This window comes from Nothobranchius furzeri, chromosome 11 (genome assembly GCF_043380555.1).
Source record: "Nothobranchius furzeri strain GRZ-AD chromosome 11, NfurGRZ-RIMD1, whole genome shotgun sequence".
Taxonomy (NCBI): Eukaryota; Metazoa; Chordata; class Actinopteri; order Cyprinodontiformes; family Nothobranchiidae; genus Nothobranchius; species Nothobranchius furzeri.
Window position 1 is genome coordinate 30,239,061 of NC_091751.1, and position 15,513 is coordinate 30,254,573.

The 15,513-nt window shown below is 42.1% G+C and overlaps 1 protein-coding gene across 1 annotated transcript in view; it reads left to right on the forward strand.

Annotated features, from left to right (window-relative positions):
- Nucleotides 1-6,396: 6,396 nt before the first annotated feature.
- ptp4a2b (protein tyrosine phosphatase 4A2b) overlaps nt 6,397-15,513 on the forward strand; it is a 33,810-nt gene continuing 24,693 nt past the window's right edge. The window contains exon 1 of the mRNA XM_015955959.3: nt 6,397-6,625. The gene's annotated coding sequence lies outside the window, so the exon portion shown is untranslated. The remainder of the gene's footprint in view (nt 6,626-15,513) is intronic.

Here is a 15,513-nt window from a genome sequence, read left to right on the forward strand (position 1 = left end):
AAAACTTAACTACATCCCACTTTTAAAGAAAGTGGAAGATGATCTTGCCAGATAGAAGTCCCTACCAATGTCACTCATGGGGAGGGTTGCCACAATTAAAATGATGGTTTTACCAAGAATCAATTGCCCGGTACTTATTTTCAATGATCCCAAGCAAGCCACCTCCTGACTGATTTAGATCTCTGGACTCCTCCATCAAAAAATTTCTTTGGCGGGATAAACCTTCACGAATTAGCTTAAAAAACGCTTCTGAATACCAAGGATAGAGGAGGGCTGGATCTACCCAACTTTTATCATTATTTCTTAGCCAACAGGCTGCAATATATACCAACCCCTTCTTTCCACGGGAGCCGTCAGCAGCACGTTACTGCAGCAGCACGTCATAGCTGCTGATAGGAACCACTGTGGTCAACAGAACCTTTTCCACCGGAGCCGTCAGCAGCGCGAGTCGGCCACGTCTCAGGAGCAGCATGTCGCGGCTGGTTCTATTTTCTACACGCGACGCCTCTGAAACGGGTCAAGTTCGACATTTTTGGGGAAGGAAAGACAGGAAATCGGACGCGGAAACGGAGCGAAGCTTCCGAGATTTTCAGAATAAAGAAACGTACTGCTTTACTTTTTAAAAAAGTTACTAACTGTGCGTCCCCGTGAGAAGTTATCACCTAGCTAGCGGTATCCTTTGTTTTTCAGGTCCGTATTGGCGATTATAAAACGGACAGAACATAAAACACAAACCATGTTGTAGTTTTCTCCTGCTTGTTGTTGTGTTTACTGACGAAGTCACTCGTGTGACTTCGTGCTCTGTCGGTGACAGCTGCTCCCCTGCTGCTTCACGTCTCGTGGGAAGGGCCAAGCAGCAGCTTACGCGAGCAAGACGTGCTGCTGCAGTAACGTGCTGCTGACGGCTCCGGTGGAAAGAAGGGGTAAAATGGTTGCAACATAACCCACTAGATGAGTCCTGGTTATATAACAGACACTTTGCAATGACATAGAGCTTTTGGACTTACCATTCATTAGCTGAAGCATAAGAAGACAAGCTTTAAAAATTTTAATGTCAGCACCTCTCTGACAGCATGGTGGGAAGATCTAAAAATGATGGAGTTTTCTCTAATACCATGCAGACGCACACCCATCTGGAATAACCCTGACATTTTGCAAAACAATAAAACGATGAACCTTCTTGACTGGAAGTGTAAAGGAATCCTATACCTGGAACATATATTTGAAGGATTGGATTTCATGAAATTTAGCAGAATAGTCTCCCAATATGGGATAGATAAGAATATAGAATATCACCAAATTAAATCTGTAGTTAAACAACAATTTAAGCTTAATAAAGTAGAGTCACAAACACCATCAAGGGTATTAGACTTCTTTAATCTCAGTTGCCCAAAACTACTATCTAAAGTTATAAGACACTGTCCAAAAAAGACGATTCAATAGCAATTTCTATAGACAAATGGGAGGTGGATCTATCAGTCAGCTTTGACCAGAATTTCTGGTCTCAAACTTGTTTAACAACTTAAAAATGACCAGGAACCCCAATTTAAAATTAATTCAATACAAAGTTCTGCACATACAGGTCATCAGATATCCAGGATGGGGTGTGTGTCGTCTGACACCTGCACACATTGCACAGACAACATTCCTAACAATTATATCCACACACTGTGGTCCTGTCCACCTGTTGAGGGATTCTGGTGTAGAGTATATGAAGACCTGTCAATGTGATATCCCAACCTCCCCCTGATTTTGTTGGCTAGGAAACCTGGATGATGTCCAGATAGAAACCAATTTGGTTAACGTGGTTCTGACTGCCTTATGCATCACAAAGAAAACTATCCTCATAAACTGAAAAAATAAAGATCATCTTTGCATTAACCAGTCTAGAAATGTTTTGCTGGGTCATATTACACTTGAGACAGCCTCTGCCTCCACTTCAAATAAATGTCTCAAGTGGCCTTGTGGGTGGACTTATGGTACTGTGTGTGGGACCTTGGGAGGTCTTGACGATGGCCACAGGTTGCTGCATGATAGCTGTATCACCCCTGGGAGGGTCTGGGTGAGGGCATGGTGGCTAAGGGTGTGGGGGCGGCCATCCTCGGATGTGGATTTAAGCTGGGCTGGGGATTGATTCCTGCTTTGAATGTTGCCGGGAAGAGGGTGGGAGCATGCGGCGGTGCCTAGCCCTGGCTCGAGGGCCTAGGGTGGACCTTGGTTCCTGTTTTACTGGCAAGAACACTTCTGTTCAGTCAGAAGGGGGATGTCCGGGAGGGGGAAGACCCAACTTTACCTTGAAGTCTATGTTTATGGTTAAGTATTTAGCAGACACTTTTGTCCAAAGTGACTTACAAGTGATAATCGGCATGTTGACCTTGAGGCTATCAACAACAATAACAACAACTTGACATCAATCATGGAGAGGAGGGAACAAAGGAGTGGATGGTAGAGAGGGGGGATGGGTGCAGGGAGGGTGCTAGTTTAGAAAATGCTCTCTGAAGAGCAGGGTCTTCAGGAGTTTCTTGAAAATTGAAAAGGAAGCCCCTGTTCTGGTAGTGCTTGGAAGGTCATTCCACATTTGTGGAACAATGCATGAGAAGAGTCTGGATTGTCCTGAGCGTGGTGTAGGCACTGCTAGCCGACGATCCTGTGATGACCGGAGCGGCCAGGTCGAGACGTAAGCCTTTGCAAGAGGATTCAGGTAGATGGGAGCCGTACCATCTCGGACTTTGTATGCTAGTGTTAGCAATTTGAATTTGATGCGTGCTGCTAGCGGTAGCCAGTGGAGCTCAATGAACAGAGGGGTGACGTGTGCTCTTTTTGGCTGATTGAAGACCAGACGCACTGCTGCGTTCTGGACCATTTGAAGAGGTCTCACAGTACAGCCTGGAAGACCAGTTAGAAGGGCATTGCGGTAATGGAGGAGGGAGATGACAGTAGATTGCACCAGGAGCTGGGTGGCATGTTGTGTTAGGTATGGTCTGATCTTTCGTATGTTATACAGCGCAAAGTGGCATGAATGAGCAACAGAGGCAACATGATCTCTAAAGGTCAGGTGTTCATCAATCACAACACCCAGATTATGAACTGCCTTTGAAGGAGCCAGAGAAAGGAAGTCATTTTGGATTGAGATATTGTGCTGTATGGATGTTTTTGCTGGGATGACAAGTAGTTCAGTTTTAGAGAGGTTGGTTGGAGATGGTGGGATTTCATCCATTTTGATTTGTCAGAGAGACAGTTTGATATTCGTGCTGAGACTGTGTGGTTGTCTGGTGGAAATGACAGATAGAGCTGGGTGTTGTCTGCATAGCAGTGGTAGGAGAAGCCATGTGATCGCATGATCTCACCCAGTGAGGTGGTGTATATGGCAAAGAGAAGAGGTCCTAGTACAGAGCCCTGGGGGACTCCTGTGGCAATATGGTGCACGGTAGAGGATTGTCCAAGCCAAGATACACTGAATGATCATCCTGTGAGGTGCAATTCAAACCAGGTGTGTGGTCTCTATGTCTTACGTAGTCTGGAAGTTGATCAAATGCTGGGATGGGAGTAGATATTCTGCTGGGGTGGAGCTGAGTTGGACTCCATGGGGTTCTGTGATGCTGTTGCTTAGGACCCTGGCTAGATAGGCTGGGGTCTCTATGCCCCAAGTGGATTTTGGGAATGGGGTTGCCTATTGGGGCCAGTGGGGGAACTGGCTCCCTGGAGTGAACTGGCTCCCTGGAGTGTCTAGGACCCCCAGCCATCCCTCCCCATCTTCAGACATTTTCCGTCTCCTGCTCATTCACATCACCACACAAACATGCACATAGGACCTTGGGGTGTGAGTAAGTCAGGGGGTGCGTGTATGGTTCCCATTTCCACAGTCCCATGGCGGCTTGCACCCCAATTTTAATTTGCACATTAAACACGTCCACCAACAATATTCCACGCAAATGCACACTTAGGGCCTTGGCAGTGAGCACACCCAACGACACCTGGCGGTGGGATCTTCCAGCCTCACCCGTGAGTGCTGGTGCCCACTTCCAATTTTAAGCTGAAGGTAAGTGGGGTTGAGTCAAACGATGCCTGCAATGTATTAACATGATTAACATCCAAACACGATGAGGACACTAGGTTTCATCAGACAAGTCCAAGAATGTAGCCTTCACTTTTAAAAACAGAACAAAAAAAATAAATAAAAACAACTGAGTGGATATCACCTAATATTTAAGAACACATACTAACAGTAGTATCAAATACTGAAGGATGACATTAATATTTGAGCTAAGAAACCTAATATCAATAAGCAAAGCAGGTCAATGTGGGGGATATGCTGTATAAACACATTTAACCCTGAATAGAAAAATCAAGTAAAAAAGAAAAAACTGTTGCTTGTTTCAGCATGTGAGTTAATTTCTTCATAAAAAGTTGGCAAATGTGCTGAAATAAGATCTTTAAATCTTTTAAAATATTATTCCAGTTTTTTAATAACTTTTTTTTGCCATGAACTACAAGCAACTTTAAATTTCACATAAAAAATCACCACCAATAATGTCAGCACGAGATCTACATAGACATGTTTCAAATGTACATGAGTTGGGTGGAATGAATGACATTGTTATTTAAATAGATTTCTCAAGGACGGTGCTGATTATTTCCACTTAAAACAATTCCAACACTTCTCAGGGGCAGCCACTAGAGGTAGTTTTGTGCAGCATGTTTTATCCCATTGCAGATAAAAAAATGGTCAGTAGATGGAGACGTGGAGTTTTATTAAAAAGTGTTTTCCTCCCTCTGATGGCTTTGGAAGGTCCGTCTGATCCACTAAACTTTCTAATGTTGTTTAAATTTAAGTATGTGGAATGAGAAATTCGTTTTTTGGCGTACAAAACGTAAATTATTTGGACACACGTGATATAAAACATATACATATAAAAAGCTTTTATGTTTTAGATACTTTTCAAACGATTTTCTTTGACAAGTGGATCAGCTCTGAGCTAGAGCCATAGCCCCGTCCTAATCTTACATAAGCGCACCTTACGCTGCTCGGAAGCTGATTGGTTGAGAACATGATCCACGTATGAAGCCACTCACGACCAAAGGGATGAAATGTTGTTCTAACTTTCTGGAACCGTCGTCACCAAGTGAGCTGTCATCATTCACCCGGATTCTTCTTACGTCGAACTGACGCAAGACTATATGTTGCGTTCAGGAACTCCCGGTAAACTGGGACACCAGTTTAGATTGTGTGGTATATATATATATATTTTACATTTCACAAGTGTTTCTGTCACACGTGTTGCATTTAATACACAAAAGGGACGTGATATTATTGTAGAAAAGCTAGAACTATCACTTTTTAAATAAATAACTAAATTAATTAGGTTATTTATTTATTTATTATTTTATATTTTAACCTTAACTGAACCTTTTCCCAGTGTTTCCTCTGTGGGAGCCCTCTGCCCCGGGTCAGCTGTGGCGGCCTGGGTGCTTTCCAGGTGTGCCTGGGTGGAGGCGGCGGTCCTCGCCCTCCCTGCCCTGGGCGCCCTGTGTCGGTGCCTCGGCTGCTGCTGTGGATCTGCTGCAGTCGGTGCGGATGGCTCCCGTGTTGGCGTTTCCTTAGCTGGTCTGCTTCATCTAAACTCAGTCCATTGTGTTTTTTCCATGGTGTGTGTGTGTGTGTGTGTGCGTGCGTGCGTGCGTGCGTGTGTGTGTGTGTGTGTGTGTGTTTGTGCCAGAGGATGAGTGTTGTGAAGGGTTTTTTATTCTCAGACTGTTTTTAAACTCTGGGGATGGGAGGGAATATGGGTATGCGGGCCCTTTTGAATTCGTTAAGCACTTTGAGTTACATGCATTGTATGATTAAGTGCTATATAAATAAAGTTTAACTTAATTTGATTTGATTGAATTGTTTCATAATAAAGAAGAACATGTAATAATCAGCATCTTCTGAAGGCTACTCAATTTATGCTTTACCCCAATTAAAAATTGAGCCAAATACAAAAAACAACTACATGTAATTTGTTTTGTTAAAACAACGCAGCTTCAAGCTTATGCTCCATGTGAAATTGCAGGAAACTGATGATTAGCTTATTCGAGATATTTCCCACACTCCACGAACGTCTCAAAAATGAAGGCGGCACCAGGTTAGCAAGCCGTTTTATCACATAATATTTAAACGATAAACGTGAGTATCTGAATTAGAATTTTCATTAGGAGACACTTTAATTTTACATAATAATATTCCTTTATCGAGAACCTTAATTATTCATTTTAATCTTTGAAATTCGTTATCAAATCAATTCCAAGTATTTATCATGTCATTTTAAGTGAATAGGAAAAAAGTGACGGTTGTTGGCTGCATAAAAGCAGCCTCTGTCATGGCCAATGCGTTAGGCAAACTGAAAAGCTGCTTGGATAATAATAAGAAGTGTTATTGACTTGTAAAGACTAAAAGTATAGGCTTTTTGATTTTATGACATAACGGTCTGGCATACATTCCTCACTAACAATGCACACCGACCTCCAACGAGAATTCAAGATGCCACATTGAAGGGGAACAAAAAGGCGACCTGACAGCGGTGTTTGCACTCCCTCCACTTTTCTCCGAAATAGTCACGGGATTTCAATGTTCAGTCTGCTCTTCGTAAGTAACGAGACCACTAACGAACACAATCCCGGTATTGTGTTTTTGTGAGATGGTTGTTGCTTTGTGTGTAAAAGTTTCAGAACATATCTTGGTAATCTGAAGTACAGGCAGCCCAAGTTCCATAGGGGTTTGTCTGAGAAGGCGAATAGCCTAGCTTGCAGGGAAAAAAAGCTTTGGGCGGTAAAACTGTCAGGAATTTGTGATAAAAGTATTGACTTTTAATCTTTCGCTTATTTCTTCAGTCGATGTTATCCAATGTGACGGTTGTTAGCTGTTAACCTATCGAGAGTTGACGTATCCGGGCAGGTCTGGCTAGTAGTTGCTAGTAAAGCCGCTTAGCAGCGGCGCTAACCCCTCAGCTACCGTGGCTGTTATTACTATTTCCTAACAGAAGAGGAAAAATCCCCAACTAACGCGGGTTGTAATCGACGTTTAGAATCACTCCTTGATGGAGCTGTTCTAGCACAGGTAAGGTTAGCTTTAACGTTAACTAATGCGTGGGATAACGTTCTTCTCTCTTTAGCAACACTCAGCGCAGCGGCACCATGTTGTAGAACACAGAACTAGTTCTTATCGGTTCGGATTGAGATTCGGTTTGGTGTTTTTAAACGGGGCTAGTTAGGAGGGAGACAGATTTGGAGTAACCAGATGGCGACTGAGCTGGTTTAGTAGCGCCCTTCCGCCCCGGCGTGTGACCGATCTTAACCCGCGGCATGGCCAGGCTCAGGCTAACCTTTCAGCCAGAAAGGACCGAGCCGGTGGTGATTCGTTTGGTTTTGAGTGGTTATTTTTAGTACCGGTGTACCACTTTTCTTACGATCGACTGTCAGATTTCACTTACAAGTAGCTTGTGCGTGTAAAAACGTTGCCAACTTTGAGGTTAGGCGTGTCTGTAATGAATCCCTTTTTGTTGTCGTTTCCTTAACGGAAAGCACCCCACCATGTAGCCATGTGGGCTGGGGAGGAACGAGGAAACGCTCCCGGGGAGGAAGTTGACTTGAGCAGCTGAGAATCTAAAGACCGCGGTCTCCGTGCTGGTAGTATATAATGTAAGGGTTGTTTTAGCCAGGCCTGCCAACCTGGGCGGATGAGCCAGTAAGTAACTGATGGAACAGGTAAGCTCTCACCTGCAAGGTACCACCTTACTTTTCATGAGTGTAGAGCGTGATGAGAACTGTTGCCCTGGGATAACCAGACTTGCATAACCTGACTTCTTGTGGTTTATAGGTGATTTACATTTGATGTATATGAAGGTGAATACGTTCTATTTTTCCATATTGAATTATATGTTGGGTTTTATGATTAAACGTTATTTTACGTAATAATGCGTTCTTAAAGTGGATTAATAAAATAAACAGATCAAATTGACTTTATTAATTAAACTACAGCAAATTGTGCTTAATTAATGAAGCCAAAGTCATTCTAGTATTGTCATTATTTTGAAAACTTCTTCATACAAAATGAGAAATAATTGTGAAATGAATTCACTTCACTTATAAAGTTAAAAATCCACACTAAATGTGGTATTAGTCACATGAAATATAGTGTTTCACTTTCACATAAGGATTATTTGACTGTCACTGATGATGATGTTCGGGATGCTTAACCAGGAGTCAGCTGACTTGAGTTTGACTAAAAGGATGATAATCGTGAGAGGCAGCACTTTGCCTAAACAAGCCTGGGCTAGTTCATTCCACAGCTGCAAAGTCTTTAATGATCTCTTTATCTGTTGGTGTGTTTTTGTGTGAAAGACTGAAAGTTAAGCTAATGCATCTCCCCTCTGTTCTGATCAGACTTATTGTTTGTTTAGGTTGTTGCATGTTTTCTCAGGGGTATGGTCAACCGTGCTTCAGCAAAATAATTCTCCACCCAAATCATAACTATTGTTTGGATATGTTTTCCTGTGAACTTGGTGTCAAGTGTGTCATTTTCCTACAACAAACCTCTTCACCTCAGCTCACTCTAGTTCCCCCACCCTTACCCAATCGCATCACACAAGCAGACAGAGGCTGCAGGGGCCAAAGTCTCATTTATTGTCATAGTCATTATAAAGTGTTAAAGTAGTTTGTTAGATCACATCCACATTTAAAAAAAAAACATGACTTTCTGTGTTTTAGTATCCAGTTTTGCAATTGTCCTCTTCCACACGGCATAGAAATATAAATGACCCGGTATAAAATTAGAATATATACAAATGTTTATTTTAGAGGTACTGAAAAAAATCAATTCAAGTCTGAATCAGGATTCTTATTTATAAAGATTCAGCTTCGATTCACAAATGAAAAAAATCAATTCAAGTCTGAATCAGGATTCTTATTTATAAAGATTCAGCTTCGATTCACAAAGGTTCAGAATCGATTCCAAGAACTCAAATATGTGGCATGTTACAGGTTTGAGATGCACTTTTTTGATCTTTGTTAGGAGAGTCAGTACTCCGGTCCCATAAATTGAGATGATTTATGTTTGAATCTGCTGATAAGAGGGCACTTGAATGTAATTTTTTCCATACTCTGAAATTTGAGATATTCTCATATTTATTTTCTAAGTTGATAAATGAGTACTCAGGATTACTCATGTAACGTATTTCTACACATACTTGAAAAGTATTTGACCGCATTACTTTCAAAGCTACTGTTAGGTAACTACAGATTAGTTATATTTTACAAGGTAAGCAACAATAAATGTTGCCTTTTGGTCTAAAGATTGCTTCTGATTACAGTTTTAGAATCACTTTATTTTACATTGTAAATTTGCATTTTTGGTCCATGACCAGTTTAAAGTAAAATAAAAATGTCCCATAGCTTTAACTAACTTGTACAACGAAGTAGTTAATCCTGGAGCTGACACTCTTTGTTAAGACTGATTGTGAATCGATTTAAATTGAGAATCGATTCTGAATCGAATCGGCACCCCAAGAATCGGAATCAAATCAAATCATGAGTTGCTCTAAGATTCACATCCCTAGTTTCTTTCTTTATCTGCCACAAACGACTATTTTAATAGTCGACTAGTCACCAGTTTTGTTGACGATTAGTCGAGTATTCATGTCATTCATAAACATTTAGCTTATTGTGCCAGGATGCTCTAATATACCCATCATTAGCTTCTAGTCTAGTCTGTGCCATCTAATAATAAAGACAAGATGATGGCTTATCAAATAGAGCTGCAACTAACGACTATTTTAATAGTCGACTAGTCACCGACTGTTGAAACGATTAGTCGACTAACCGGATAATTATTCAATTTTCTTAAATTTAGCATGAGATTGCTTTAGCTATGTGAAAAATGATAATAAACACAAAAAAGATGAGTACTTCAATGGAAAATGCATATTTTATTGAACTTTGCTGCTGCTAGGCCAATTCATACTAAAATAAAAATACCCTGTCTAACACCAATTAGGCACAGTGCCCTGTCAGTATAGACATAAATGTATAAATAAAATTAAAATACTTTTGTCAGGCACAGTCAGGCATAACCTTAAATCTCTCTTTTTAAAGTGAAAATACGTTTAAAAAATGTACAATGTACATCCAAAACAAAACGTATTGGCTTTCGTGTTATTAAAATCTTACTGAGGTGAGTCAGACTCTGTTTCATTCAACTGTCCGACGTGCTTTCTCATCAAGTGTTCATGCATCTTCGAGGTGCTGCCGTAATATGCAAGGACTGCTTTGGAAATAATTTAGGTAAACTTTATTCGCAGAATCCAGGCTAGAATGCTCACAGTCTTTAGATGTTTTGGTTCGCGTAGCTGCTGTGGTGTACGCTGCCACTTCTGTTAGTTGGCGCTCAGCTGAGAAGCTATTGCCTATGTGTGACTCTCGGCAGAGATTGTAATGAAGTGAGATGCCTCACTCGGTCGGAAAAAACACATCTGGCGACAACGTTGACAATGAAATTCATTGTCGACTATTTCTATTGTCAATATTTGTCGACAACATTGACGAATCGTTGCAGCCCTATTATCAAACAACATTTGATTAACTTTGTAACCTGTTAATACAAATGCTACAGTCAGATGGAGGTAGGCACCTAAAACCAAAAATTAATTGTGTTCACAAGAGGCATGGTGGCAAAGTTGAAGCGCTTCATCCTCCTATCTTAACTCAGGAAATAGCAGGACCTACCAAGGTACGCCTCTGTACCACAGCTGGTCCTCACATCAGCAGTCAGGGATCATCAACAGTTCTGAGGGTCTGCTTTATTGTAAAGGTAAAATTTATTAAAGTTAGTTTATTTACCAAATTAATAATTCTGTTATCCAATAAAGTGGGTTAAGAAAATGTATTGTGCTTTAAAAATATTAGTTTCTTAATTGCTCAGTCAGCAACCTTTTAGGCCTAGTCCACACGTAGCCGGTTTTTTTTGAAAACGAATACCCGCCCCTCCAAAAACTTGCATCCACACCACCGCGTTTTAAAAACAAACTCTGTCCACACGTACCCGGATAAATACGTTGTTAAGGACATGCCAGACCTGTAGGCGGCAGTACTTCCCCCGTTCTTAACTTCGTCCTTCGTCTGTGGTCTTCCGCAAGGAGCAGTAATTCCGCTTGCAAAAACAAACAAGCAGAAAGCGCTTGGACAATTGATGGATCGGGTAGTGACAGAGCTTAGCTCTGAAGGCTTCCATGATGCCGGCTAGTGTAAACACAGGTCGCACACGTGATGTCAGCATTGCTTTGTCGCGGAAAGTGACGTTGCGGACCTTAAAACTCCGGTTTTGTCCGTCCACACGCAGACACCCAAAACGGAGAAAACGCAGATCTTCACTTTGGCCGGAGTTTTTAAAAAGATCCGTTTTCGTGTGAAAAAACTCAGTTTTCGTGTGGATGACAGGCCAAAACGTAGAAAAATATCTACGTTTTGGCAGATCCCCGGCTACGTGTGGACAGGGCCTCAGTTTTATCATAAAATGCATTTTATTCTAATGTTTTATAAAGTTATTCGTGTCCAGAGAGAAACAGAAACAAAGTCTCTCTCTCTCTCTCTCTCTCTCTCTCTCTCTCTCTCTCTCTCTCTCTCTCTCTCTCTCTCTCTCTCTCTCTCTCTCTCTCTCTCTCTCTCTCTCTCTCTCTCTCTCTCTCTCTCTCTCTCTCTCTCTCTCTCTCTCTCTCTCTCTCTCTCTCTCTCTCTCTCTCTCTCTCTCTCTCTCTCTCTCTCTCTCTCTCTCTCTCTCTCTCTCTCTCTCTCTCTCTCTCTCTCTCTCTCTCTCTCTCTCTCTCTCTCTCTCTCTCTCTCTCTCTCTCTCTCTCTCTCTCTCTCTCTCTCTCTCTCTCTCTCTCTCTCTCTCTCACACCTTTAAGGTTGTTTCATATTTCTTTTCCATCATGGTGGTGAAATGGGATCCGCCTGGTAGGTAGTTGTCGTGGTATCCAGGTTGAACTGATTCATCATCTCTGAAACCTTGGTTGCTCAGTATGGACAGGAGTCTCGTGACCAACTTGCTCACAGTGGCCTCGGTCAGGACTTTAGCTTGCTGAGGTGTGCACGTAACAAACTCGTCCATTGAAGAAGAGCACTTTTATTAACTCTATAAGGTAGCAGGATGAAATAAATCAGTAGCGTTTGTATTTAGAGCGAAAATACGTGATAAACGTGTTCTAAAGGTAATAAAATCGCCACCGCTACTGGTGTTGCTACACCTATGTTATCAGCTAACAATAGGCTAACAACAGGTGCTCGTGCATTGCCGATGTGCTCCAGTGAAAGAGTTTCACTTTGTAAAGTTTGCACTCTTTGGGCCTTTCTTTTGTCTTTGTATAATGCTCCCAAACCTTTGAGCTACTTTGCCAACTTGCCATTATTTCTTTGTCCGGTGACGAAGGCTGATCTGGATGTCCACCACTGTGCATGCACCTTGGAGTTAAAGTGGCGGTTGAGCAGAAAGGCGGGAAGCAACTGCAGAATGTGCCGCAGCAGGTGATTAAAAAAAATAAACGGCGCGTCGACTATTCATGGCAGCCCTGAAATTTACAGAGGCAACTCTTTGTTCTCTGCCGTGACGTGCTTCCTTCTAAGGTGCTCGTGCATCGCCATTGTGATCCTGTGAAAGCAGAGTTTCACTTAGCAGTTTGCTGCATTCTACATGCCTTTCTTTTGTCTGTTTATATTGCTCCCAATCTTTTAAGCTATGCTGCTGACTCACCATGTCTTTTTTTTCTCCAAACACAGATTGATCTGAATGGCCACTGCTGCGCATGCGCGCCAAAGCTTAGTGTGGTAACTGATCCGGATGGCGACTACTGCGCATGTGCATTGAGCGGAAAGGCAGGAAGCAATCGCCCATTAAATTAATGGTCGGCTATTTTGTTTGTGAGTCGACTAATCATAGCAGCTCTAATTATAACAACTAATGAAAATCCCAAATTCAGTTTCTCAGAATATTAGAAAATCGATTAAGACTAATGCAAAAAAAGAAATAGTTGCTCTGATAGTGGTCTTGAGCTCTTCAGAATTGTTGGGTCTGGCGTGTTGCATCTTCCTCTTCACAATACCCCATAGATGTTCTATGGGGTTAAGGTCAGGTGAGTTTGCTGGCCAATCAAGAACAGGGATACCATGGTCCTTAAACCAGGTACTGGTAGCTTTGGCACTGTGTGCAGGTGCCAAGTCATGTTGGAAAATTAAATCTTCATCTCCATAAAGTTGGTCAGCAGCACAAAGCATATAGTGCTTCAAAACTTGCTGGTAGACGGCTGTGTTGACCTTAGACCTCAGAAAACACAATGGACCAACACCAGCAGATGACATGGCACCCCAAACCATCACTGACTGTGGAAACTTTAAACTGGACCTCAAGCAACGTGGATTCTTTGCCTCTCCTCTCTTCCTCCAGACTTTGGGACCTTAATTTCAAAAGGAAATGCAAATTTTACTTTCATCAGAGGACATAACTTTAGACCATTCAGCAGCAGTCCAGTCCTTATTGTATTTACCCCAGGTGATACTTCTGATGCTGAGTGGCTTGATACAAGGAATGTGACAGCTGAAACCATGTCTTGTACCATTGTGCATAGTGGTTCTTGAAGCACTGACTCTAGCTGCAGTCCACTCTTTGTGAATCTCCACCACATTTTTTAATGGGTTTTGTTTCACAATCCTCTCCAGGGTACGGTTATACCTATTGTTGTAGACTTTTCTACCATATCTTGTCCTTTTCTTCGCCTTTTTTATTTGTGGTTTTGGACACAGAGCTCTGTGAACAGCCAGCTTCTTTAGCAGTGACATTTTTTGTCATGCCCTCCTTGTGCAAGGCATCAGTGGTCGTCTTTGGGACAACTGTCAAGTCAGCAGTCTTCCCCATGATTGTGTAACCTACAGAACTAGACTGGGAGACCATTTAAAGGCGTTTGCAGTGTTTTGAGTTAATTGGCTGATTAAAGTGTGGCACCAGGGGTCTTCAATATTGAACCTTTTCACAATATTCTAAAATTCTGAGATACTGAATTTGGGATTTTCATTAGATGTCAGTTATAATGATCAACATTAAAGAAATGAACATTTGAAATATAGCAGTCTGTGTTTAAAGAACAAATCTAATATACAAGTCTCACTTTTTAATGGAATTATTGAAATAAATAAACTTTGTCACAATAATCAAATTTTATGACCAGCACTTGTACACCACCTTCTAGGGTTATACAACCCCTCAAGGTGCTTCACAGCAGTCATTTGCCTACCAGTGCACACATATTTTGACACACTGGTGGTGATAAGCTACAGTGTAGCCACAGCTTCCCTGGATCTCACTGACAGTGCTGAGGCTGTTGAGCACAGGCGCCACCGGTCCACCACCCGCAGACAAGGTGGGTGAAGTGTCTTGCTCAAGGACAAAAGAACTGACAGGTTCAGTGCGACGTGATTCCCCCAACCTTCTGGTTATGAGACGGACACGTAACTTGTCTGCCACCGTCGTCACCATAAGATCATAAGGCCCTGCCTAACTAAAACGGGCCAGTCTAGAAATAGCATCTATCAGATCTCTCAGCCTTTACACAACTTGTGGCCAAAGGCAGTCGTTCACAAGATTCGTACCACATTGCTAATCACAGGGACGTCATGAGTAAGGTTGTTTTTTTTTTTTTTTTTGCTTTGATTGGCTTTGATCCCATTTATTAAAGTCATGTTTGAAACCAGCATGCAAGTATTGGGTAGTTCAACTAGTCGAGCAGCCATCCCATTTATGCTTTGGATCCATGTCCTCACAGTTTCAACCCCCTGCCTCCTTGTACAGCAACCTCACACAGAGGGCATGATTCTTGTTCTTTGCTGATTTCATTAGTTGGATGCAAATTTGAAGTGCTCTTCTAATTGTTTGTTAAAGTGATATTTGTTGGATAGTAGAATGATTGAAACACTGACAGGAGGGAAGTTCTCAGCCTTGGTTACTGTAACTGTGAAAGGAGATCTTCATACAGCAAGACGATACACACTTATCGGGGGGGTGTTACTGGAATGAAGAACACCTATGTTGTTGTGTGCTGGCGTTGCGCCCGTCTAGCCACAGGGTTCCTGTCGGTGCTGAAAGCTCGAGCAGCAGAGGTCTGTTCCAGGTTCTAACCGATCTGACTGGTTCCCCTGGGTACCTGGCTGTGGTCACAAGTTCAGGTTTGATTATGGTTTAGCTTGCTCTTAAACCAGGTCAGGGTGAAACTATGAATAAATGCTCATTGTTTTGTCTGCTCTTAAATCCATTAAGTAAAAAACTTTGTTTTGATTCAATAGTAGCCATGGGTCCTCTTTGTGCATGCCTTTTGTGTTTCTTTGGGCAGTGTGTTGGTTAATGAATCATGCCCTGGTCGGCACTGGATTCGTTTACAGTTGTTGCCACAGCGTTGGGATAAAGGGAAGGCACAGGCTCAGCGGCACCAGCAGTGTCTG